Raw genomic sequence first — 27,584 nt, 5'->3', positions numbered from 1 at the left:
TTTTTTTTTCTTTTTTTTTTTTTGCCACAGATGAATTGTATGTAAAATTATTACTGATGCTAAATACAGATAAGATGACACTTAACATTAAATTGTATGAGCTATACAAATTACTTGCGATAATATAACACAACACATATTTTTGTTGTATTACTCAGTAATACCATATGTAATAATAATGTAATATGGGCACTGTTATTTAAATATAGCCACATGGTATCTTGAGTCAATGAGAATTTCACCAACGAGTCTATGGGCATTCACACCGAAAGTGATCTCGCGCTAAAAAGGTAGACGCAGCGCAACGAATAGAACAGGACTATGTGTCTATAGACGCGTTTTCAAAAGTTTACGTTCTTTTTAACCTGACACGGCGTCTAAAAACACGGCGCTTCTGCGCGAGACGCAGCGCAACGGTCAAAGACGTCCGTTTAGGGCATTTTTGCATAGGACAACAACTGAAAAACAGCGCAGAGGAACGCCAAACGCGTTCGGTGTGAACGGCCCCTTACATGTGTGGCAAACTTTCCGGGTTAAAAACAAAAATATTAAACGCATCCTTTTCATTCATACCCATTTAATTAAAACTATGCTCGTGTAAGATAGCGACGGGACAAATTAGAGCGCCCTCATTATAATCAACAAAGCAGTCCACACGCTTGCTTGTGTTGCGGACAGCTTCATTGATTACAACTGGAGCGCTCCAGTCTTGTAGCGTCGCGTCGCTAGCAGCGTAGACACGGGGGCGCTGGCAGCGCCTTTCACATTCAGTCAATCTCTGACCGGAGAGCTTCACACAAACTGCCCGAGTCTTTTCCTGCCCAGTGAGTTGGTCTTCGCGGGTCTTGTCTGCGTCACTGGGAAAGTAGTGGAAGTCATTGTTAAGAGTGGGTCGCTGTTTCAATAGTCTCTCCCAGTGCGGGTCCAGCAGACTCCAGAGGGACGTTGATTTCATACAGAAACCTGCGCTCATCCGGACTAATTCCACTGCCGTTGCGGACTGTCGAGAGATTGGGATTACTACACGCGTACCATTCCTGTTACATATTTCATACAGCTCATTGACTGACTCTTCGGATCTTATCTAGATGAACAGGAATACTGTGGGACTTCTTTTGGTAAGTTACCCCTTTTATATGCTTTTCTCGTTTACGCGACACTTGGCAATGTAAACACGAGAAAATGTTCAAATAAGCAAGGAAGAAAATTATTTTCCAATAATAATAATAAAAAAAAATCTTTTGCTTGTTACGTGATGCACTGTAGCTAGAAATAACCGACAATAAATTATATTTAATTTTATTTGTAATATGTGTATTTATATTCTTTGTTAATGTATACATTTGCAAGAACAAATATATAGACTATTTGCCCACGTTGAATTTTCAAGCATAATTTCTGCTCAGCAAAGGCATTTAAATACCCCAACTCTGTTTAAGTATGTATTTAGTTTTTCCTTCATAAGTCGAAATCAATTTTATTTTTGACATCTGATTTTTACGTCTGTTTTGCGGAACTTTTAATAATGATAATGAAAGCCTGTTTACCGCATGGTGGTGCTGCATCAGAGTGCATTTACAGTCTGTCACTGACATTTGACAGCACACTAAAACAGTTTCATGTCTTTCTTCAGTATCAGTAAATGTTGCATTTGATATGCTTAAGAGTATACATTTTATTTTGATGCGGGTTTAAAAACTAACCTCCTCAAGAGAAATTATAGGGCCTTTTTTTTTTTTTCAGCCCTTATTTTTATTAATTTGCTATATGAATGCAGTTGAAACGTATTCCATTATTTGTTGAAACGGTGCATTGAAATATATATGTTTTGTTATTATTATTTAAATAGCCACCATGAACTATAGACCACAGATCAAGTTCATTAATTTTACCAATGACCCTGTACAATATAAACTTTTTTTTACATTTGATTTTCCAGCATTGTGACCTTTGCAATTTGTCCAAACTTTGTTACCACACTGCTGATATCATCAAACATATCCAATATCTCATTTAATGCAAAAGAATGTGTCAGATCATTAGGTATAATAGCATCAACCCTGGACATTCATTCAAATATTCACTGAAACGCATGCAACAATTGTAAAATATGATATATTTTAGTCATTTGCTGTATGTAACAGAGGGGAAATTTATCAGAAAAAGGAAATGACCATTTAAAGTAGTTTGGACAGCAAATGCATTTGCTTAATGACTCTGAACACTTTTGGCATTCCTGAAAACAATAGCTCACCTGTAGAGCTGTGTATTTCGGAAGGGGTTCATACAGATCACTCCAGACGGTAACATTAGGCATTTTATCCATGCATAAAAAACACAATGTTCAACTGAATATAGAGTATTATGACATTCAGGTACTGGAAGTTTTCCAAGTTCCTTTCAGTCAGAGGGAATCATAGATTTTCTTTCTTTAGTTGCTTAAAGGTATTTGCACATCTAGCAGAGAATGCTTTTTTAAGACTAAGCTGTGTATATAGTGCACGTGTATAACATATAACCAGCAGGCTTCTGAAAAATATGTGACCCTGGTCCAGATGGTTAAATTACTTTTAGATCATAGCAGTGCAAGTCCTCCGAGTTCATTCCTCTGCAACAGCGCGGTCGTTAAAGCCCCAAAGGACAAAGCAACTTGAGAATGAAAAAAAAAAAGTGCTGAATTCTGAAAGAGTTGATGATACCCTTAGGCAGTGAGAATGGTTCAAATTACAGCGCAGATTCAACACTGAATCTCAATGGATGTGTAGAAACAATCCCATGCAAAAAAAAAAAAAAAAAAAAAAAAACAAGCCTCTGGGTAACTGATTTTACCCATAAACTCCATCTTTAATTTTGTCGACATGAGAGTGGGAGATCATTGAATTTAAAGTTGTCATTTACACCGATATATTCCAACACTGTTCCATGAAATAACAAGCAACCATTGCTCCATGCATTGAAAACCACATTCATTTTTGAATGCCCTGTGGTTGCTTTAGTAATATGAAGACATACAGGGGAATACCGTTGTATCTTCACTTGTAACCCAAGTTCAGTTTGTTTGCTTCAATTTTAAGCAGTCACTGGCCTACATGTGTTACCAATGCATCACCAGTCACTGTAAAGTTTTTAGTAAGCTTTCACTATAATTACGTATACAACTTTTAATGGTAAAATACAGTACATTAGTATATTTATAAATTAACATTATCCAAGTTTAATAAAAGCTGTAAAGTATTATTCATTGTTAGTATTCAGCTATTGTTTATTTAGGCAAGTTTATTTATACAGTATAGCACATTTCATACACAATGGCAATTCAAAGTGCTTCACTTAAAAATGATAAAGAAAATACATGATATATATATATAAATGTAAAGCCAATTAAGAACAAGAAATGAGAAAAAGTACTATATTTGGCTTTCCTGTCCCTCTTGTCTAAATATAGACTCAGCTTGCCATATCTCCTTTTGGGGGTGGTGCCACAGTACTAATCAGAAAACAGTTATGACAGTCTAGAGAGGAGAATGGGGCACTGGCTGTTGCTTTATGACCCTTGTAGTGTATGTCAGGCTTGAGGAACAGCTGGTCTGAAGAGCGAGGCTATTGATGCGCTAACTTATTCAAGTGTGTGAGGTACTATCTACCACATTCGTTTGGGACTAGAGGGTTTCTGTGGCTACATAACACACAACCTTGATGGCAGATTAGAGATGTCCATCAGACAACAATAGAAGTCACAGAGGATTGAGTGTAACATGAGATACAATTGTCACCCATAAAGGTTTATTGACGTTGCCAGAGCTACTGATAGATAACCATGATGTGCAAAAACATGAGCTATTGTATCAGGACATGGTATTACATCTGCCGGGCTTTCAGCTGTTCAGAGAGGATTGCATCGTGGATTTAACGGGGAAAACAAGAGGCGGTGGAACATGCTTTTACATCAGTGAAAGTTGGTGTACAGATGTAACAACGTTAAAGAGGATGTGCTGTCCTAATTTGGAAGCGCTCTTTATTAACTGTAAGCTGTTCTACTCGCCGCGGGAGTTTTCCTCGCTTATTCTGGTGAGTGTGTATATCGCGCCAAACACGTGTGTGAACACAGGGCTGCAACAGCTGACTGATCAAATCACAGACACAGAACAACAATACCTGGACTCAGTTATTATTATTCTTGGGGATTTTAACAAAGCAAATCTCACACGTGAACAGCCCAAATACAAACAGCACATTACATGCCCCACCAGAGACAGGAACATACTGGATCATTGCTACACAACGATAAAGAATGCATATCGCTCTGTCCCTAGAGCAGCTTTGGGACTCTCTGATCACTGTCTGGTTCATCTTCTTCCAACCTACAGGCAAAAATTAAAATCAACCAAGCCAGTAGTAAGGACTGTAAAGAGATGGACCAATGAAGCAGAGCAGGAACTACAATCCTGCTTCGATTGCAGGGATTGGAGTGTTTTTGAGGCTGCAGACACCAATCTGGACGAGCTCACAGATACTGTTACATCATATATCAGTTTCTGTGAGGATATGTGCATTCCTACTTGGACTTATTTAAAGTTCAACAACAACAAACCGTGGTTTACAGCAGAGCTCAGGCAGCTTCGTCAGGCCAAAGAGGGTGCTTACAGGGGTGGGGATAAAGTCTTGTACAATCAGGCCAGGAACACACTGAACAAGGAAATCAGAGTGGTTAAAAGAAGATACTCTGATGACCCTGCATCAGTCTGGAGTGGCATGAAACAACTCACAAATTACAGGACTCCTACCCCAAACCCTGTGGTGGACCAACAACTGGCTGATGACCTGAATGTGTTCTACTGCAGATTTGAAAGGCCCAATCTCACACCCCACACCCACTCTGACCTTCACTTTCTGACGGACAGGCAGCAGCTTGTGAGACAGGGGAAACACACTTCCAGCACCTGTACAATCAGCACTGGTGCCCCCCAGGGATGTGTGCTCTCCCCACTTCTTCTCCCTCTACACCAATGACTGCATCACCAAGAACCCCTCTGTCAAGCTCCTGTCACCACTGTCCTTGGCCTCATCCGAGATGACGATGAGTCTGCATACAGAAGGGAGGTTGAATAGCTGGCTATCTGGTGAAGTCAAAACAACCTTGAGCTGAACATGCTCAAAACGGTTGAGATGATTGTGGACTTTAGGAGGAACACCCCAACACTGACCCCCCTCACCATTCTAAACAGCACTGTGGCAGCAGTGGAGTCATTCAGGTTCCTGGGCACTACCATCTCACAGGACCTGAAGTGGGAGACACACATTGACTTCATTGTGAAAAAGGCCCAGCAGAGGTTGTACTTCCTTCGCCAGCTGAGGAAGTTCAACCTGCCACAGGCGCTGCTGATACAGTTCTACTCAGCCGTCATTGAGTCTGTCCTCTGCACTTCAATAACTGTCTGATTTGGTTCAGCTACGAAATCAGACATCAGAAGACTACAAAGGACAGTTCAGATTGCTGAGAGGATTATTGGTTACCCCCTGCCCCCCTTTCAAGAATTATACACTTCCAGAGCGAGGAAAAAGGCTGGAAATTTTTTTTTTAACTGTTGCCTTCTGGCCGACGCTTCAGAGCTCTGAGCACCAGAACCGTCAGGCACAGGAACAGTTTTTTCCTCAGGCTGTCCATCTCATGATCAGTTAAATTGCCCCATTGAGCATTAACTATACGCAATACACAGTTTAGTCTTTTTTATATTTATCCAACACATCCAACCTCTTCTGCCATTTCATTCCTCTGAAAAGAAACAAAAAACAAACATAAACAAAACAAAAACCATTTGCAATGTACATAACAGACTGTATTTGCACTGTACATAACAAATAACAGGTTGTATTAGATTTGCACTACGTATGTGTGTGTATGTATGTATGTGTGTGTCTGTGTGTGTATGTACGTATGTGTATAATTATTTTGTATTTTTTGTTATTATCTGTGTCTTGCTGCTGTTTTTGTATTGTTTTTGTATTGTTGTACACTGGAAGCTCCTGTCACCAAGACAAATTCCTTGTATGTGTAAGCATACTTGGCAATAAAGCTGATTCTGATTCTGATACACTCTGTCTACACCGGACATGTCAAAAGCTTATCTTTCCCATTCTTATCAATGACTCTGTCTACACTGGAAGCGACTGTTGTGGTGTATAGCCGCGACAGTAAACAGATGGCCCATTCTATTGCTGACGCACTGCAGAGCTACTCCAGCCACTTTATTACTCGAGGTCACAACTGATTGTTCCATGCTGTTTGCACGTCATTTAGAATGTTCACTTCAATGTTTCAGTGTAGACCACCTCAAGCCATTGCATTGCATGGCGTCACATCAACAGACGCATTCGGTTGGGTTTAACCTTAGAAACTGACTCTGGGAGAAAATTTTGCTCATTTTAGCACCACACAGTGGACATTTCACCTCGGAACTATGTTATATAATTTTGCAAATTATTATTTAAGTCTGATCTTTGAACAGTGTGTGTGGCACATTTCAGAATGGATTGTTTTGTGAACCTGTCGCAATGTAATCCAGGCTTTGCTTAGACTGTTGAAAGGAGTTAAAATTATATTGGAAACGGCAGCCAGCTTTTTTCAAGCTGGGTTTTTGGCACACAAAAAACCTCACTAACATTATAAATGGACATTAGGAAAAAAATTATAAGATATAAAAAAAGGTATGATTTGATCCCTTTAAAAGCTTTCTATAGTATTGTCCTGGCCACCACACCAGTGTGAATGTACAGTCTGAGAGAATACTTTATATTCATGCTTAAACACTTCGATCCTCAGTGTTGCCAGATTGGAGCTGGACTAGAGCAATAGGGACTGTGCTTTGAACTGCCTCTGTTCTGCAGGTGGAGGCCAATGCTTTCCAAAGGAATTGTGTGTGTATGTGTGTGTGTGTGTGTGTTTGGTTCTCTTTAATATTCTGTGCTTCAGCCGAATCAAAGATATGTCCACATGTCAGTGTGGATTAGCACCATCTCTCCATGCTGACTTATATGTTTACTTAGTTCTAAAACCGCAAAACCTCATTAGCCTTCTTTCACAGTCATTTAAACCACAATACTGATATTTTCCCCTGACTCACTGAATATAAAACTTCACTGACAAATCCCCATGGCCTCTGTGTATCCTCTGTTCTTGTTAAACCTTGTCTCTTTTTGCAAATTTAAATAAGGGCTAATAGAGGTTCAGATTATAACCCTGTCAGAGCTTCATGCCATATTTAAGCAAGAATTGAAGAGTTTATCCACCTTATTTTGCAACCTGGAAGTAAGCAGCGGCTGCATTTCCAGTTAATGTGACCAAGTTTAGCTGGAATTGACCGCTGTGTAAATAACTAGAAGGTTATAATACCAGAATTTAGTGATATGGGTTTATGAACTTTCACACAACCACAGGATGTACAGCAGAATTATGTGCCAATGTCAGATAATTTTCTAACATCAGCATTTATAGTCAAAGAGTAAGTAAATCATTCACTTGTTGCTGTGTTGCTGTATTGAAGAGATGGTAATAAAATCTGTTTCTTTCTTTACAGAGATCGTGATGTTGTAGTCTTTCTTGTCTGCTTGTAAACCTCCGTTCATATGAGCATAACCTCCGATGATGCCTTTATTTACTTCCAAAGGCGATTGTTTCATAAGCCATTCTAAATGTGAGATTTGCATGTCTGTTTACTATGCACCCATAAGAAAGTAAGAATGCTCTCTGACAATTGTGCGTTTATTATTTTGCCAATATGAAACAAGATGCAGTTTTGGTGCAAAGAAAGTTGAAGCAGCATTTTCCTGGCAGATTTCTCCTCTCTGCTGGTTGTGTAAAGTATGTGGAGGCTTGTCAGACAGCGCAGAGGACTGTCCTGTCAGTGCTTGATTTCATTCATTCTGCCTGTGCAACTGTGTGTGATAAAATTATGACAAAATGCGATAAAAGGTAAAACTAAATGCACACAAAACCAATGAGTTTATGAAAATTGTAATTAATGATAATAATATGTCACCATTTATTGCCAGCCTGTGATATAAAGCAGTGGCCGGAAGTGGTCCACACTCAATGTTGATAATGGCGGCGCCCTAGTTTCACTGAAAAATAAGGTGGATACAGTATTTTAAACACTGGACTTAAACACTGGAGAGTGAGAGAACCATGGAGGTATAAGAAAACAACATTTGGAGATATTTTTCTTTTCTAGTTTATTAATGTCATGCCACACTAGCAGAGGTTCCTTGGTCTGAATCATGGGCTGTCAGTGTTCGTGAAAATGCTTTCCCATAGTTTCTAGGCTCAGTTTAACTGTCTCATAATTTTTTATGTGAGTGAATGCCATTATAGTATCAGTGAAAGGGTCATGTGATGAGCGAGTCATCTACTGGATTTCTGCATATGTTTCAGAGTTTTCCAGTCAGGGGGGATTATAGGACACTAAATTGCTCTGAATATTCCTGAAGACCTTTAATCAAATCACTGACTTGTAAAAGAGGATGGCTGTTGTTGACATTCATTTTAAAAATGTATGGACAGATTTATTTTTGTGGTACATTTATGTGAGGCTATTGAGGAATAGTTGTACCACCACTATTAGGACCTTGTACTTGATGTATGAATTTTATATATGTGGTCTGTTGAACTATGGCATAATGAATTTAATGGGGTTATAAATGAATAGCCAGCCAGATTAGGGTAGTTCATCCTTTCTAATATAAACATCAGCCATTGTTTTCAGTTTTGAATGAGGTAATAATAAAACAGAAAAATGTTATGCTAAATGATAAGTGGTAATTTAAAAATGTGTGTTACATGGATATATTGTCCATGTTAATAAACTGGCTGATATTTGCATATTTTGAGATTGTCTGCATTTGCTAGCTTGGCTTAACAGATGTGTTGGAACCCCCATTATGACAGATCAAAAATCTACCAATAGCATAGTCAATGGATAATGTGGATTTTATTTTTTATTTTTTTATTTTACCATTATTATTAATTTTGAGGATTTTAATATTGTGTAAAATTAATTTTCTTTTAATATTATTGATTACAGTTGAAGTCATAAGTTTACATACACCTTAGCCAAATATATGTAAACTCAGTTTTTCACAAGTCCTGACATTTAATCGTAGAAAACATTGCCTGTCTTAGGTCAGTTAGGATCACTACTTTATTTTAAGAATGTGAAATGCCAGGATAATAGTAGAGAGAATTATTTATTTCAGCTTTTATTTCTTTCATCACATTCCCAGTGGGTCAGAAGTTTACATACACTATGTTAGTATTTGGTAGCATTGCTTTTAAATTGTTTAACTTGGGCAAACGTTTTGGGTAGCCTTCCACAAGCTTCTCACAATAAGTTGCTGGAATTTTGGCCCATTCCTCCAGACAGAACTGGTGTAACTGAGTCTGGGTTTTTAGGCCTCCTTGCTCGCACATGCTTTTTCAGTTCAGCCCACAAATTTTCTATCAGATTGAGGTCAGGGCTTTGTGATGTCCACTCTAATAGCTTGACTTTGTTGTCCTTAAGCCATTTTGCCACAACTTTGGAGGTATGCTTGGGGTCATTGTCCATTTGGAAGATCCATTTGTGACCGAGCTTTAACTTCATGGCTGAGATGTTGCTTCAATATATCCACATGATGCCACCTATTTTGTGAAGTGCATCAGTCCCTCCTGTAGCAAAGCACACCCACAACATGATGCTGCCACCCCCATACTTCACAGTTGGGATGGTGTTCTTTGGCTTGCAAGCCTCACCCTTATTCCTCCAAGCATAATGATGGTTATTATGGCCAAAAAGCAGCCTTTCAGGTTATGTCGATATAGGACTCGTTTTACTGTGGATATAGATACATGTCTACCTGTTTCCTCCAGCATCTTCACAAGGTCCTTTGCTGTTGTTCTGGGATTGATTTGCACTTTTTGCACCAAACTACGTTCATCTCTAGGAGACAGAATGCGTCTCCTTCCTGTGCGGTATGATGACTGCGTGTTCCCATGGTGTTTATACTTATGTACTATTGTTTGTACAGATGAATGTGGTATCTTCAGGCGTTTGGAAATCACTCCCAAATTGTTTGGATGAACCAGACTTGTGAAGGTCCACAATTTTTTTCTGAGGTCTTGGCTGATTTCTTTTGATTTTTCCATGATGTCAAACAAAGAGGCACTGAGTTTGAAGGTAGGCTTTAAAATACATCCACAGATACACCTCCAACTGACTCCAATTAGCCAATTAGCCTATCAGAAGCTAATTTGCTAATTGCCTAAAGGCTTGACATAATTTTCTGGAATTTTCAAGCGCTTAAAGGCACAGTTAACTTAGTGAATGTAAACTTCTGACCACTGGAATTGTGATATAGTAAATTAAAAGTGAAACAATCTGTCTGTAAACAATTGTTGGAAAAATTACTTGTGTAATGCAAAAAGTAGATGTCCTAAACGACTTGCCAAAACGTCATGGTTACTGGTGTAACCTCCGTTCCCTGATGGAGGGAACGAGACGTTGGTGTCGATGTAGTGACACTAGGGGTCACTCTTGGGAGCCCGAGACACCTCTGGTCTTTGATAAAAGGCCAATGAAAATTGGCGAGTGGTATTTGCATGCCACTCCCCCGAACATACGGGTATAAAAGGAGCTGGTATGCAACCACTCATTCAGGTTTTACGCTGAGGAGCCGATATAAGGTCCGGCCATTTCAGCGGGTAGTTCAGCGTTGTGGCAGGAGGGACCAACGTCTCGTTCCCTCCATCAGGGAACGGAGGTTACACCAGTAACCATGACGTTCCCTATCTGTCACTCACTCGACGTTGGTGTCGATGTAGTGACACTAGGGGTCCCTATACAAAACGCCACAAGGCTGAACTGTGTTACGTGAACTGGCGGTGTGTGGTGGGCAGACTTGCTGTGTGCCTCATAGCCAGCGCACCAGGTCGACACGTAACCTCCCCCAACACAGTTATGAGTGTCGAACGGCCCTACTTGGGGACAAGTCGACTACCCAAAGATAGAGACGGGCTTAACCCAGTCGTGGCCTCTAGTCGGGGGGTGTCCCTCCCAAGGGGAGGACACTGCGGAGACCACACCTCGCCCCAAGAGGGGGGGATATTTAAGTGGAAGAATACATCACATGGTCTTTCCAACCATGTGGAGAGCCTTCAAGGTAGATCCTGCCCAATGGGGGAGGAGGTACTACAACATGGAGACTGGGGCAGAGGGGCTCTGCCCAAGGAAGATGCCGTTTGCCAGCAGGGAAATGAGCTAGCGGAAGATATAGATCGCATGGGGTTAGCCTTACAGGGAACCGCCACATGCGGAGCACCTACCCCAGCACCGGGCTCTTAGATAGCACGTGTACTGGGCCGGCAGTGAGTCTCTCCGAAGACTCGACTGCCACAGGGCTCGGAGGAAATCAACCAGGGAACAACTTTTGTGAACACTACTGGGAATTAACAGCGCATGTCTTCAGCTCAAAAGGAGGTGGGAGGCGCTATGTGCAAGCGATACACCCGGCCGGCTATCCCGGGCTTATCCGCTTGTGTTGCGTGCCACTACCTGGGACGAAACCGGTTCCACCCGGAGGTTGTAGAACCTTGCAAAGGTGTTGGGTGTTGCCCAGCCCACTGCTCTACAAATGTCTGTTAGAGAGGCACCTCTGGCCAGAGCCCAAGAAGCCACTACACCCCTGGTAGAATGGGCCCGTAGCCCTACCAGGGGCGGCATGTCTTGGGCGAGATATGCCATAGATATGGCATCAACAAGCCAGTGGGCGATCCTCTGCTTGGAGACAGCGCTTCCTTTCCGCTGTGCACCGAAGCAGACAAAGAGCTGCTCAGAGAGTCTAAAGCTCTGCGTGCGATCCAAATAGATGCGCAAAGCACGCACCGGACACAGCAACGCCAGGGCTGGGTCTGCCTCCTCCTGGGGCAGCGCTTGCAGGTTCACCACCTGGTCCCTAAAAGGAGTGGTGGGAACCTTGGGCACATAGCCCGGTCGGGGTCTCAGGATCACGTGAGAATAACCCGGACCGAACTCTAGGCACGTTTCGCTGATAGAGAACGCTTGCAGGTCACCTACCCTCTTGATGGAAGTGAGCGCAGTCAGGAGGGCAGTCTTCAGGGAGAGTGCCTTCAGCTCGACTGACTGCAAAGGCTCAAAGGGGGCTCTCTGTAGGCCCTGAAGAACTACGGAGAGGTCCCATGAGGGAACGAAGAGCGGTCTGGAGGGATTCAGCCTCCTAGCGCCTCTTAGGAACCTGATGATCAGATCGTGCTTCCCTAAGGACTTACCCTCAACTGCGTCGTGGTGTGCTGCTATGGCAGCAACGTACACCTTCAAGGTGGAAGGGGACAGCCTCCCTTCCAACCTCTCCTGCAGGAAGGAAAGCACTGATCCGACTGCGCATCTCTGGGGGTCTTCGTGTCGAGAAGAACACCACTTAGCGAACAGAGACCACTTCAAGGCATACAGGCGCCTCGTAGAGGGGGCCCTAGCCTGAGTGATCGTGTCTACCACCGCGGGTGGTAGGCCACCCAGGTCTTCCACGTCCCGTCCAGGGGCCAGACATGGAGATTCCAGAGGTCTGGGCGCGGGTGCCAGAGGGTGCCCCGTCCCTGAGAAAGAAGGTCCTTCCTCAGGGGAATTTGCCAGGGGGGAGCTGTCGCGAGGAGCGTGAGGTCCGAGAACCATGTCTGGGTGGGCCAGTAGGGCGCTACCAGGATGACCTGCTCTTCGTCCTCCCTGACCTTGCACAGTGTCTGTGCAAGTAGGCTCACTGGGGGAAATGTGTATTTGCGAATGCCAGGGGGCCAGCTGTGTGCCAATGCGTCTATGCCGAGAGGAGCCTCGGTGAGGGCGTACCAGAGCGGGCAGTGGGAGGATTCTTGGGAGGCGAACAGGTCCACCTGAGCCCGACCGAATCGACTCCAAATCAGCTGGACCACCTGGGGGTGGAGTCTCCACTCTCCCCTGCGGGGAACCTGCCGTGACAGCGCGTCCGCTGTAACGTAGAGGTTGCCCGGGATATGAGTGGCTCGCAGCGACTTGAGGTGCTGCTGACTCCGGAGGAGGAGACGGCGGGCGAGTTGTGACATACAGCGGGAGCGCAGACCGCCTTGGCGGTTGACATATGCTACCACTGCCGTGCTGTCTGTCCGAACTAGCACGTGCTTGCCCTGGATCAACGGCCGGAACCTCCGCAGGGCGAGCAGAATTGCCAGTAACTTGAGGCAGTTGATGTGCCAACGCAGCCGCGGACCCGTCCAGAGGCCGGTGGCTGCGTGCCCGTTGCAAACAGCGCCCCAGCCCGTCTTGGAGGCGTCTGTCGTGACCACGATGCACCTGGAGACCAGTTCTAGAGGAACACCTGCTCGTAGAAACGAGAGGTCGGTCCAAGGGCTGAAAAGACGGTGACAGACCAGTGTAATGGCCACGCGGTGTGTCCCGTGGCGCCATGCCCGTCTCGGGACTCGAGTCTGGAGCCAGTGCTGAAGCGGCCTCATATGCATCAACCCGAGCGGGGTGGCCACCGCCGAGGATGCCATATGCCCCAGGAGCCTCTGAAAAGTTTCAGTGGAACTGCTGTTTTCTGTTTGAACGCCTTCAAACAGGCCAGCACCGACTGGGCGCGCTCGTTCGTAAGGCGCGCCATCAGAGAGACTGAGTCCAACTCCAAACCGAGAAAAGAGATGCTCTGAACCGGGAGGAGCTTGCTCTTTTCCCAGTTGACCCGAAGCCCTAGTCGGCTGAGGTGCGAGAGCACCAGGTCCCTGTGTGCGCATAACACGTCTCGAGAGTGAGCTAAGATTAGCCAGTCGTCGAGATAATTGAGAATGCGAATGCCTACCTCCCTTAACGGGGCAAGGGCAGCCTCTGCGATCTTCGTAAAGATGCGAGGAGACAGGGACAGGCCGAAAGGGAGGACTTTGTACTGATACGCCCGACCCTCGAACGCGAACCGCAGGAAGGGTCTGTGTCGAGGAAGGATCGAGACGTGAAAGTACGCGTCCTTCAGGTCTACCGCCGCGAACGAATCCTGATGCCGGACGCTCGCTAAAATGCGTCTTTGCATCAGCATCTTGAACGGGAGTCTGTGTAAAGCCCGGTTCAGTACTCGCAGGTCCAAGATTGGCCGCAACCCACCGCCTTTCTTCGGTACGATGAAGTAGGGGCTGTAAAACACTTTCTTCACCTCGGCTGGAGGGACAGGTTCTATCGCGCCCTTTTGTAGGAGGGTAGCGATTTCCGCGCGCAGAGTAACAGCGTTTTCGCCCTTGACGAAGGTGAAGTGAGTACCGCTGAACCTGGGCGGGCGCCTGGCGAACTGAATCGCGTAGCCGAGTCGGACGGTCCGGATCAACCACCGCGACGGATTGGGAAGTGCAAGCCATGCGTCCAAATTCCGTGCGAGGGGAACCAAGGGGACAACGTCGTCGGACGTACCGGCAGGTGGGGCCTCGCGGCGGGGTGGAGCGCGAGGTGCCACAGTACGTCGTGGCCGTGCTGAGTCTAGGGACATCGAAGCACTTACCTGGCTCCTTGTGACCACCCCCGGAACAGCCTGGGACGGGGGAGGAAGAGGCCTGTCCTCGCGACCCGTGGAGGCTGTCACATCGGGGGTGGATTTGTGCCACAGCTGGGCGCTCAGGTGCGAAAAGGGCACCGCTGGAGCGCCAATCCTGCAAGATAAAGCCCGTGGACGGTAGTCGTGGTGACGACCGTACACAACGGGTATGTGACCCAGGGAGGAAGGAAGCCGCTCTTTTGTTGAACTGTTGGGTACCGCAGCCACTTGGGCGTACGGCGAAATCAAACGAAAAGGCAACAAAAGATTTTCCACCCGGCCCTCCACCGGGGGATGGAGTGGTCTTTCTACCAGCTCCAGGTGAGTGGGTTCCCTCGTCCCTGGGTTGTCCGTCTCAGGGGCGCCTCGAAGACCTCCGTGGGTTCTTCGGTGCCGGCTGAGAGACGGGTGGCGTCGGCTTCCTGCGGTGGGCTCCACGCCGGGGCCGGGCCGGAGGGGCGGGCTGCGGCGGAGCCGGTGCAGTCACCGCAGGGGGACGCCCTTGGCGACGAGCAGACGGGGTGCGGGGTCTTGAGCCGCGCCGGGGCAGGATGTGCCGGATTGCCTCCGTCTGCTGCTTTACCGTCGAGAACTGCTGGGCAAAGTCCTCAACGATGTCGCCAAATAGGCCCGCCTGGGAAATGGGGGCAGCAATGAACCGTGTCTTGTCGGCCTCGCCCATCTCGACCAGGTTGAGCCACAGGTGGCGCTCCTGGACCACTAGTGTGGCCATCGTCCGCCCAAGAGACCGCGCTGTGACCTTCGTCGCCCGGAGGGCGAGGTCGGTCGCCGAGCGCAGTTCCTGCATCAAATCTGGGGCGGAACTACCCTCGTGCAGTTCTTTCAGTGCCTTGGCTTGGTGGACCTGCAGGAGAGCCATGGCGTGCAGGGCAGAGGCGGCTTGTCCAGCAGCGCTGTAGGCCTTGGCCGTCAGGGACGACGTGAGCCTACAGGGCTTGGAGGGGAGCTTAGGGCGTCCACGCCAGGTGGCGGCGCTCTGCGGGCATAAGTGCACTGCGAGCGCCTTATCCACCGGGGGAATCGCCGTATAGCCCCTGGCCGCCCCGACATCGAGGGTAGTGAGAGCGGGGGAACTGCGGAGCCGGGTTCGGGCAGTAAAAGGTGCCTCCCACGACTTCGTCAGCTCCTCATGCACCTCCGGGAAGAATGGCACTGGAGCGGGGCGCGGCCAGTCTGAGCGGCGCCGCGAGCCCAGAAACCAATCATCAAGCCGCGAGGGTTCAGGGGAGAGCGGAGGGTTCCACTCTAGCCCGACGCTCGCGGCCGCCTGGGAAAGCATGTCCGTCATTTCGGCGTCGGCCTGTAACTGGGCGACCGTCCCCGAAGGGGGAAGCCCAGCTGAGGCTTCTGCGTCCGACTGGACAAGCCCGCTCTCCGACGCTGCGCTCGAAAGCTCATCATCTTCGCGGGCCTCGAACGAGAAGCCAGACTCGCCGTGCGACGAGCCGGCGAACTCATCCGGAAGCCCGATTGGGGCAGACGAGTGTGCTGGGGAATGGGAGGTCCGCGGGGGGAACCCGGCGGAGGCGATCCCATTGAGGTCCCCAAATCGCCCCCAGCGCCAGCCGCGCTGACCTCAAACCCGTAGGTAGGAGGACCAAGGCGGGGAGCCGCTGGGGTGGCTTGCTTTCTTACAAAAGCAAGCCGCGACCGCAACGTTGCCATGGTCATGTTCTCGCAGTGAGAACATGAGCCATTCATAAACGCTGCCTCCGTGTGGGTCGCGCCCAGACACGAAAGACAGCGATCATGACCATCCGAAGTTGAGAGAAATCGACCGCAACCAGGAATAACACACGAACGGAAAGGCATCTTTAAAAAGACGCGTCTTTAAAAAGACGTTCCGTGTGTGCGCTCTTTTAGAGAAATATATACTCTTTTAGAGGGGAAAAATGCTCTTTCAGAAAATATACTCTCTAGTTTTTCTGCCGAAGCGCCCAGGGGCGTTCTCTGCAGTGCACCAGTGCAGAGGAGGGAGAAGCCGCTGAAATGCGCCGTCAGATCCAGCAGAGGTGAATGAACAGTGCTATTCAGCTCGATGAGCATGACCGTTCGGCTCCGAAGAGAAAATCTGAATGATTGGTTGCATACCAGCTCCTTTTATACCCGTATGTTCGGGGGAGTGGCATGCAAATACCACTCGCCAATTTTCATTGGCCTTTTATCAAAGACCAGAGGTGTCTCGGGCTCCCAAGAGTGACCCCTAGTGTCACTACATCGACACCAACGTCGAGTGAGTGACAGATAGGGAACTATAGTTTGCTAATATGAAATCTGTGGAGTGGTTAAAAAATGAGTTTTATTGACTTCAACCTAAGTGTATGTAAACTTCTGACTTCAACTGTATGTGTCTCATTTGATGCAACTAATTTGGATATCACATAAATACAGTAAATTGACATACTGGCCATCAGCCTCCCTAGATTACTACATATAATGGCACTGGTCATTGAAAAACCCATATCAGTTGACCACTACTAAAAATCATTTACAAGTAAACTTTTTACGAAGTCAAATTGTTTATATGTTTTCTGCAGAGTAGCTTTAGCTATGGTTCTAATGCAATGCAAGTGGGCCTGATGGATTCTAACAGCATTGTGACCATAGACCATATGGAGAGACTGATGCGGACAGCGAGAAAGCACTTAATATGTATTTAGGGCTTTTTCAGATTGAGCTGTGGTTTACCTCTTCCCCTGCTGCTCTGAAAGCTTGTGTCAGGCTGTGAACAGCATCCATCTCTGTCTGGGGCCTTACTTGTGAAAATGCGGAGTAGGAGATGGGGGAGTGTAGATTGATTCCTGAAGCAGGGAGTTTGCTTCAGGGTGAAGAAGGTCTGTGTCTAAAAGAAACTTTAATGAGCTGCCTTGGAAGGTGGTCTACATGGCTGCGCTCCACAGCTTTTGTTTTAACACTAAGAGATTCTCAAGTTTTCTTGCCTGTTCTTTCTGTTGGCTGCAGAGTGAGACAGGGTGCTTATGATTCTGTGTCAGTTCTGTCTTCTACTTTTTGCCCAGATAGTTTCTTTATTCTGAAGGTTTAAACTGTTGATGAAGCTCTGACATACAAGCTAAGACTTGCACAAAATCAAATGCGTTACTTGGTTTTGTGATCAGCAGCTTCTTAATCACAGTAAGTATGCTCAATATCCCTAAAATATTACCATTGTTATTTTAACTTTCTTTAATAAAACAGTACTGCATCATCTGTGTCATACACTATTAAAAGTGGATACTGTTTGTGCAGTTGCTATCTTAAGGAGTTAAGTCATAAAAATGACTTTAGTTGGTGTAACCTGAAAAAGTCAGGTTGAGTTAGTCATATTAAATAATATTGCCAGAGCTTTTTGCACTATGTGTAAATAGCAAAAATCATCTTCTTTGCACGTAAGTGCACATAGTGGCAGATATTCACTCCTAATTAAATACTAACATACAGTATATGGGCATTACTGCAGCATGTTTATTGTGTTTATTTAGAGTCCCACAGACACCCTAGACCATCCCCTACCCCTAAACATAACCCTACCTTACCAAAATTAACCATGGTTTTACTACAGCAATCATAGTAAACACAAAATTAAACATGGTTGCTATATTAACACCATATTACTGTAGTAACACCATGGTTAATTGCATCAAAACTTGCTTCTGGCAAAAAACATGGTTAATATTACTATAGTAAAAACATGGTTAATTTTACCCACCTTTCTCTAAACTACCCGACCGTCACTGTGACCAAATCACTGAGAGGCAACCAACCTTTATATACATTTTTATTTAGTATTATAAGTTGTATTAAAGGAAATATTAAAAGAGTGGAAACAGGAAACAGGATGGGGAATGAAATCCGGGTCGTCCACAAGATAAAAGCACATTCACACCATCTCTACACACTACACCATTGCAGTGACCATTATAGTCACTCTGAATAATATGTTTACATTAATAAAGCCAGTTAAATTAGATGTTACCCCAAAGAGCAATTATTTAAGTTACTGACAATTTATGTTTTGATTTATTTTTGGCCTTTAGTAGATAGTAAAGAGACGACAGGAATTATTTATATTTTCATTATTTATTTATTTTTATATTCATTCTTTTAGACAGGTACATTGTGTCAATTGTGATTGACCCAGTGTCTGCATTTTTTTATATTTACATTAATTACTGTCATGATGTTTACCTGTGTTATTTATGGCTTTTGTAAGAATAGAAAGGGGCTTGCACACAGACATTTTTTGATTCACTCCTGTATACTATTGCATGAACAGAACAATTTCAGAGTCATACATGTTAGTAAATACGGTTGTCAATCCCAAACAGTGTGAATGTTTTTTGAAGAGAGAGAGAATGACTCAAACTCTGCATTTTGCTGTCTTGGCATCTGATATTTGTGATGTGTCTTTGGTGTGCCTCTGTGCATCAAGGGACTTGACATACCCCCCGACAGGTGAGGTGTCCGCAGGCTCAAGAGAGGCTGTGGTGTCAGGCAGAATGTGACAGAACAGAGGAAAATGTAGCTGCTCTCCTCTACTCAATATAAAACACCTAAAAGGGAGTATTTGACAGCTATGAGGAGCCTTTCATTGTTTTTTTAAATGGGCTGTCAATGGATAAAAATTTTATCAAATTAATTACATTAATCAATACTGACTGAGGAACCCCCCTCAGAAATAATTAGTAATTTGTAGTGGATTACTACTTTTAAGTAACTTACCCAACACTAATTGTGGCAGACAAGTTAAATGTGGCTTTTAGGACACCATATCTTGTTAGTTATATTCCTATATCATTTAACAAGTCAATCACTGGCCTACAGTCCATGGCAATCCAAATTACAATCGAGTTTGTCAGACGGTTTGAGATAGACTGAAGGGCCATTCACACAGAATGGGTTTGCGTATACAGTCTGCTCTATGTCTTAATTGTTAGTCTATGTACACATGCATTACACAAACATATTTGGCTGAAAATAATCCTTTACTACATATTGACGTATAGGTCAGTGTGCATAAATTGATAATTTGCATTAATTTTAGGTGTGCATTATTTTTTGCATAATTAATTGTAATAATGCATTAAATTGACAGGCTTCTACACATGTGCTGTGAAACCTGTTAGTCTTGGACTTTAAATACATTTTCAAATAGCAAAAAAAATGCCTCTGATGTAACAAACAAAGCCACAAGGCCACTATAAAAGTGGAGGCCCACAAAAAAAATCCCGGCCTTGTCGGGGCTTGATTTTATGAAGACAGGGCTTTGGCTAATCAATACAAAGCCTTCTAAGTCCTGTTTAAAGCATTGAGCATCTACCCGAGAGCCCATACCACACAGCTCTCCACCGACAGAACAGGCCAAGCCAGTGCGTGCAAGGCACTTTAAATGTGTCAACTGACTTGTCTGAAATGGATGATTGTTCATGCAGACTATATTGAGGGATCAGTAGGGGGTTTGCTCTTAATAGAGGAGGGTGTCATTTATATGTAACATTATAAAATTGTTTTGAAGTTATCTGTTTCCAGACATATGATGTCTCAGTGAATCAAAGCCCCCAGAATGAGTTAAGAAAGGGAGAGGGAGACAGACAAACATTCACAGCTTGAAGTGGGTGTAATCCCCCTATAGCAGACACTGACAACTTCCTGCCTCCAAAGAGAAGCCCAGTGAAAGTAGACAAATCAGAGAATATATTTATTCTGTCCGTCCGTCTGTCTGTCCGTCTGAAATTCAAATAAAACAAATTGTAGTTCAGTATTCCTAAAATCTACTGATGTGATTTTTTCTCTTACTTAAGATGTATTTAATACATTCAAAACATTAGTCAATATTAACTGAAAAGCTTTTCACTGACCTACATAACAAGTGTTTTGGTTTCAACACAGAAGGAAAGTTCCATCTAGTTTGGATTTAACAAGTAGTATTAGTGGTAACTTGAAATAGACCACTTCATTTCTCAGTGTACAACTTTATATGAATTGCAGATCACAATTTATTTTTATTTTTTTTCTGGCCTTTACCTGGGAGCCTTACACTGAAATGTGGTGAGAGTTCAAAGGCACTCTTTCATTTGTATTCACCTTGGATAAATGCCACTGGAGGAGGGCTAGTTAGCTGGCAAATTAGCCTACCTGTAGTCCTGCATTTCCTGCAGTGGAACAGTCAACACACTGTTACTTCCTCTTTCTTTCTCATTTCTGTTTTTGTTTCTGGTCAACTCTCTAGTCCTTTCTAAAAAGACAAAGTGCTTGGAATTGAATACTGAGTTAGAAAAACAAAATAATAATAATAAAAAAAATCACCTGTCGTTTTTAAAATGTCCAATTTTGCCTGCTGGGCTACATGCCTACTTGAATATAATATCAACAGGATTCTTTTCTATAGTGTTGAATGAGACTAAATGAATAATGGTGAGCAGAAACCTGCAGTGCCATAACAGTTTCCCTCCTAGTAAAGAACAAATGCCTGTTGTGCAATGAACAAAGAAACATTTTATTAAGGTAAATTTCCACCTACTCTACAGCACTGCTTAAGGGGTTTGCCCTCACCACCGCACCCTTCCTTTCTACCCACCCCACACACTGGCAAATCATTGGAGCAAAATGGTTTTAGGTGTTAAGTGGACAGAAATTATAGTGCCCTTGAGCAATTATTCAGAGCCATAAAAAGTCCCACTTGTTCCCTGACACTCTCCCGTTTCTCATTGACCCTGCTGAGGTCTGCCGTCTCCGCACTCCTTCATTTCACCTGCGGACCTTTTGATGGGTCTCATCACAGTTTTCATTCATTCATTCTCTTCTGACAGCGCTAAACCATGAGCCCGGCCCTGAACTTCCTGAAAGCTGCCCTTCAAACTGCACAAACCAAACACAATTGATAGTTAAAAATGGTCTTTACAGAAGCCACTGGTGCTGGCACATCCATTTTTAACTTCCTTCTTTCTTTTTGCATATTACCACTCTCTAATTTTATGAGAACAAAGAGCATAACATATAATTAGTCTACCACATGTTGCATTGTGTTTTTGATTGCAAAGTTGTGCTCTGTTCTCTGTTTGGTAATTATCATCACTGGTTTATTAAAGCTTTCAAAGGTGCTGATACAAACTGAAAGAGTTTTTCAACCATTGCAGTCACCTTAGAAAAATTAGAGGTAAATGCTAAAAGGCCTGAAACCACACATATTAAAAGGTCACATTAAAACTAACTTCAATGTAAACACTAATACGTTAGCAGCACTCAAAAGATTTTAGGCAACCAGTTACATCAAATTGTTTAAGTTAATAGAACTTTCAGATTTTGATTTTATTCTACACATGCATGTTACACTTAATTTTAACATTTAATCTCCCTGTCGAGTGCCATGCAAAGCATGCTTGGAAATAGAAATCCCCTGCTCAGTTTCATTTAAATTTAAGTTTCTGTAAATTTAAAGAGAAAAGTTAATTAAACTCAAAACAATAAAAGAATTCAGGTTACTTAAAATGTGTCAGTTTCATGAACTCAAAATAAAGAGAAAGTTTCTAAATACTGATCAAGGTCCATTTATTTGAACTAAATTGTATGATTTAACTTTTCCCTACTCAAAACTATTAATTATTTTGAGCATTATGGTTTACAGAGTTGTAAATATTTTAAAAATCATTTATTTTTGGTACTTTTCAAATGCCTTTTGTGTATACATATTATAAACATAAACCATTTAAATATTTATTGTGTGAAAATTATTTCTATCAATCTTCCAAGAACTGCGACTGCCCCACACAGTTGTGGCATCATTTCCACTACACCAAGCAAATTTGCCCCTAATAAAGTTTTTTTATTTATTTATTTATTTTTATTTAAATAAGTATACTTGTTAACCAATTAACAAAAGTGTCAGTGAAGAGCATGCTTGAGATGAAAAAATTGACAAGTGATGCTCGAAGAAAACAAAGAAAAATCAAGGTAACTATCACTTGTGAGCAGAATATTTTTTATTAATTTCCAATTAATCTGTAATTTTGCCAAATTATGCAAAAAGTGTGAAAATTGTATTTAATTGTGTGGATGTAGGATACATAAAATGCTAGCTATGAAAGTAGCCTTAGCAAGGCAAAGGATGTCATTTCTAACACTGTCATTTGCACAACAGAATTCAATTTAACAGTACAGAATTTTAGATGTGGTTGAAAATGGCAACGTGGTGGGAATTTTCACGACTTTTAGAAAAAAAATGACAAAAATGACATAAATCTCCTGTGATGCATGTACATACACTGTTGGACATTATTAGTAAATAAAAAATAAATAAATAGTGAGAGTGTGAAAATGTTTTAACAAGATTTTACTTTCCAGAATTTTACAGTGCTAAAAAAAGGGCCCCAAATTGAAGAAACACCCTTAAAAGAGATGTTTTTGTACATTTTCTCGCAAACATGACCACACAATTCATCAAATGATGATGAATGAATGACAGAGAAGGGGCATGTATATCCAAGAGGCAGATATACAGTACAGTATATTTCCATTTTAACTGGGTACATATACATGTTTCCGAATGTGCTATGCAGTCATGAGCACTTTTGCCATTTTTTTTCAACAAGTGATATATTGTCTACTCAGCCATTTATACTGAAGCAGTCTCAAATGAGTGCTTATTGTTTGAGTTTGAGCTTTTAAGCACACTGTTTGCCACTCTTCCTCGGTGATATCCAACTGCAGATCAGGTCTCCATGCTTGAAGTCTGTCATGAAATGATTCTCTTGATTTGGCCACAAACTGTTTATATAACAGATATTTGACCCCTACCTTTCAAATAGTTAAGTGTAACATTTTCTAAGGTAGAGAGAGGGGGCTCAGCCAGATTATGGCCTTGTCTTGATTGAATGAAACTGCGTAATTGCAAATATTTGAAAAAATGTTTTTGGGGAATTCCAAACTTTGTTCTAATTTCTTCAAAGGACATAAATCCTCGCTCACTATAAAGATCAGAAACTTTACTAATACCTTGACTTGGATCAGCTCTACCGGGATGAAAATTATCATTACCAAAAATTGGTGAGAAATGCAAAAGTTGTGCTAATTCACCTAAATGTGCAAGGGCCTCAAACCAAACCACTAGAGTATTCCTGGTATATGAATTTTTAGTGCATTTAATTAACTTTTTAGAATCTGCTGAATACAGATATAAATTCAAAGGAATTGAAATAGAATGAGACTCTATAGATGCCCAGTAGTACCATTTTAGGTTTGGCAGGTTTAGATCCCCTCTATCATAAGGCAGGTAGAGTAGGGGAAACGAGTCGAGGACTCTTATTGTTCTAAATGAAGTTTGTAAAAGCTTTTTTCATCAGGGTAAAAAAAAAGAAGGGTGTGGAGGGAGGGGGATGGATTGGAAGAGATATAACAATTTGGGTAGGATTGACATTTTTAGTATATTAACACGACCAATTATTGAAATAGGGAGTTTTGTCCACCTGTTCAGCAAATCAATTACAGAATCTGATATAGGTCTATAATCAGCAGATATAATTTCATTAACATTAGTTGTAATTTTAATCCCAAGATATGTAAACCCCTCTTGTGAAACTGCAAAGGGAGTCTGAACTGGTGGTAGAAGCCTTTCTGCTTTATGAAGGAAAAGCAACATAGATTTAGAATTGTTGATTTTATACCCTGAAAATTCTACAAACGTTTCAATCAAATTAAGCAATGCTGGGATAGATTGTCTTAGATTGGAAGAGAATATAATTATATCATCTGCATATAATGAAATATGGTGTTCTGAGGAACCAATTGTAATACCTGAGATATGTGTATGTTTACGGATTGCCATAGCCAATGGCTCAATCGCTATTGTAAAGAGCAAGGGAGAAAGCGGGCAGCCCTGACGTGTTCCTCTATAGAGTCTGAAAGTAGCAGATATCATTCCATTTGTCAGTATCTCAGCTGAAGGCTTAGGATATAGGATCCGTACCCATTTCATAAACTTCTCCCCAAATCCCATCCTTTCCATAGTTTGGAACACGTATTGCCACTCAATCCTGTCAAATGCTTTTTCAGTGTCTAATGATAGGAGTGCATTATCACAAGTATTGGATATCTCATACAGTATATTAAGTACTCTACGGATATTATGCAGACCCTGTCTCCCCCATACGAAGCTGTTTTGGTCTGTATGCACAAGTTGGAGCAAAGCTAATTCTAATCTCTTTGCTAACACCTTACAAAGTATCTTTAAATCATTGTTCAGAAGAGAAATTGGTCTGTATGAACTGCATTCATTTGGCGGTTTGCCAGGTTTTAACAATAGTGTAATCACTGCCATGTTTAGAGAGGAGGGCAGAACCCCATTTTTCAATGATTCCTGGTACATCTCTAATAGAGGGTAAATTAATTTATGATGAAAAATGTTATATATTTCTATCGGTATGCCATCCGGCCCTGGAGTCTTACCTCCTTTCATACTAATAATGGCCTTAGACAGCTCCTCAAACTTTAGATCATCTTCAAGGGATGTCCCTGATTCCAAATCCATAGACTCAAAATCCAAAACATCCAGGAATTTTTTGTCTCTCTGCTGCGCTCTCTAAATATTCCGAACTATAAAGAGCTTGATAATAGTTCCTAAACACCTTATTTATCTCAACTTGATCAAATGTTATCTCGCCCTCCTCTGTCTGAATGGAATTTATGGCTCTTTCAGCTTGTAACTGCTTAATATGCCAAGCTAATAACTTTCCCGCCTTCTCCCCTCCCTCGTAATAAGTCTAAGTCTCATCAGACTTTTCTTTGCATGTTCTATTGAAAGCTAGTTATATTTAATTTTCAATTTGTGTAATTCCAAATGAAGATCAGGGGTAATTTTCTGGTATGCTTCAGATTCAATTTCCTTTATTTTATTTTCAAGATTTACCATTTCTAATTGAGATTTATAATTTGTATAGCCAATCATTCTTCCTCTTAAAAAAGCTTTAAATGCTTCCCACCTGACTGATGCGGATGTCTGATTCGTATTTATTTAAAAAAGTAATCTATCTGTTTATTGATAAATTCCAAAAACTCAGAATCTCTCAACCAAGTTATATGTAAGCACCATCTCGGGGGTCTGCATAAAAAATTAGGAGGCTTTAGTGTGAATGAGACTGCTGCATGATCTGAGATTAATATTCTGTTGTACCAGCATTTCTTAACTTTGGAAATTAGATCAGCAGATAATAGAAAGTAATCAATATGAGAAAGTGTTTTATAAGTACTAGAGTAACATGAGTAAAACAAACTATCTGGGTATCTGTTCCTCCATATGTCTATTAAATTGAAGTCTTGCATATACTGTTTCAAATCTATTCTAGTTTGTAGATGAGAGAGATCTGATTTAGTTGATCTATCTAATTCTGGTTTTAGAGTACAATTAAAATCTCCCCCTATAACAAAATCTCCTGGCATTTCAGCCAATGCTAAAAATAAATTCCTGTAAAAAGTAGGATTATCCACATTGGGCCTGTAAACATTCACTAAATTTAGTCTAACAGAAAGGATCTTGCCTTGAATAATTATATATCTCCCCAGTCTGTCACAAATTGTGTTAATTATTTGTAAGGGTATGGATTTATGTATAAGGGTGAGAACCCCCCTAGAATGAGAATTAAAAGAGGCCGAAAACACTTGCCCCGGCCATCTCTTCCTCACCATAGCCACATCCCCTGGAACTAAGTGAGTTTCCTGAAGAAACGCTATTTTAGCTTTCATTTGTCTAATTCTGTTTATCACTTGCTTTAACTTTACAATCTTGTTTAGACCTCTCATGTTCCAGGAAGAAAATTGAATATCAGATAGGGAAACCATTATTACAATATATACATATTACCAGTCTCACAGAGATGATTAATACCAAAGAAGACATATAGATATATATTCTTCTTGTGAAGGAGAAAAAAGAAAAGGAAAACCCATAGTATAGACACATAACAGCCGAACAGAACAGTCGGCCAACTAACAGGTATTTCCCCAAACAAAATACCATCACCCCTCTTCCCTTCCCCAGCTAAACACTTCCCACGGACTTCTCGAAAGAGCTTGATTATGGAACTTTGCTGGTTCACCCCCGAACTCTTCGCGGTGAGGAACAGCTTGCCTGATCGCCAGAATCGAGTCCCGCAGCGGTCAAAAATGTCGACCCAACATCAAGAACAATAAATTATAACACATAACTTATCAGTAACAAAGCCAGTGAATTGCTTACGGTCCTGAAACTGGTCCCAAAGAAGAAAAGCTTCATTTGAATCCTATTAGGCTATTCAGATCTTGCAAAAACCTCTGCGCATCTGAAGGATTGTTGAACATATGGCGCTTTCCATTGTATGTTACACACAAAGTAGCTGGATGTAAGATGCCATAACGGAGATCAGGGATATTGAGATCACGAAGATTTTTCTTTACCACGTCAAATCGTTTTCACTTCTTGTGCAGTTCAACTGAGACATCAGAGAAAAACATAAACTTTTTTTTTGTCCAACATCACTGTACCTTTTGCTCTTGCTGCTTTCAAGATGCGGATTTTGTTGCCGTAGTTTAGGAATTTCATTATCAAAGCTCTTGGAGGAGCATCAGAGCGATCTTCGATGACTCTGCTGATTCGGTTAGCCCTTTCGATTACGAGGGGACCTGGAAGATTTTCCGGGCCAAGGATCTCAGGAAGCCATTTCTCCAAAAAGCGCACATATCCTTCTCCTCTTTTTATTCGGTAAGACCTACTAGTCATAGATTCAATCGTTGACTGCAATTTTACAGGTCATCGACTTTTGAAGAGAGAGATTCAGTAGTAGTTTTCAATTTCGCGTTTTGAGTTTGCAGCTCTGTGACGTTGTCTTCTTGTTTGCTTATCCGATCTTCGGCTTCTGTTACCCGTGATGTAAGGGCTTTGAGGTCGCACTGCACTCCATTGATCGCCTGGAGCAATCCATCTAATCGCACAGCAAAGTCCAATTTCAGAG

The 27,584-nt window shown here is 42.6% G+C and overlaps 1 protein-coding gene across 2 annotated transcripts in view; it reads left to right on the top strand.

The window, feature by feature from the left end:
• The first annotated feature begins 419 nt into the window (after positions 1-419).
• The window catches only part of LOC127432102 (semaphorin-5A-like), a 205,820-nt gene continuing 178,655 nt past the window's right edge, over positions 420-27,584 (top strand). The window contains exon 1 of one of the 2 annotated variants that reach the window (XR_007895695.1): positions 420-1,118. The gene's annotated coding sequence lies outside the window, so the exon portion shown is untranslated. The remainder of the gene's footprint in view (positions 1,119-27,584) is intronic. The other variant, XM_051682907.1, reaches the window with a different exon arrangement.

This window comes from Myxocyprinus asiaticus, chromosome 41, assembly GCF_019703515.2.
Source record: "Myxocyprinus asiaticus isolate MX2 ecotype Aquarium Trade chromosome 41, UBuf_Myxa_2, whole genome shotgun sequence".
Classification (NCBI taxonomy): Eukaryota; Metazoa; Chordata; class Actinopteri; order Cypriniformes; family Catostomidae; genus Myxocyprinus; species Myxocyprinus asiaticus.
This window is presented reverse-complemented; position numbering and strand designations above follow the sequence as displayed.